This window comes from Odontomachus brunneus, unplaced genomic scaffold, assembly GCF_010583005.1.
Source record: "Odontomachus brunneus isolate Ranch 3 - 2012 unplaced genomic scaffold, Obru_v1 Obru_scaffold_151, whole genome shotgun sequence".
Taxonomy (NCBI): Eukaryota; Metazoa; Arthropoda; class Insecta; order Hymenoptera; family Formicidae; genus Odontomachus; species Odontomachus brunneus.
Genome location: NW_022639601.1, coordinates 807,375 through 807,948, shown reverse-complemented (window position 1 = coordinate 807,948; position 574 = coordinate 807,375).

The following is a 574-nucleotide window of genomic DNA, read 5'->3' as shown; positions in this document are numbered from 1 at the left end:
TAATTTAGAAATGCTAAATGAAAAATAGACTTCTGGATAACTCTGTTGAAATCTCGATAAAGGTCACGATGCTTTACAAGTTGTATTTTTAGGCCATGTGACCAAAACAATCTCGTATTTATGATATATTAAAAAAATTATTCTAACATATTATAACATGTTATAATGTTTCATAATTTAATATGGAATTTAATAAAAAAAACATGGAATATAAGATAGAAAATATTAGATTTCATAAGAAATATTAAAATTATAACTAATTTATAACTAATAATCCTAATGTTATGAAAATCTTCACTATTATTAATTTTAATATCAAATTCTTAAATTTACTTACAAAAATGCTATTATTTTTAAAAACTTTTCTAACAGTGTATACAAATATCGCGCGACAATTTATGATATTTTATATTATTTAATTCACTTATTTATTCAGAGACATAATGGAATTATGTCATTATAACAGCCATTAAATGTTAAGTTGCATTATTTCTTTTGTTATATGATTTATATATATATATATATATATATATATATATATATATATATATATATATATATATATATATATATG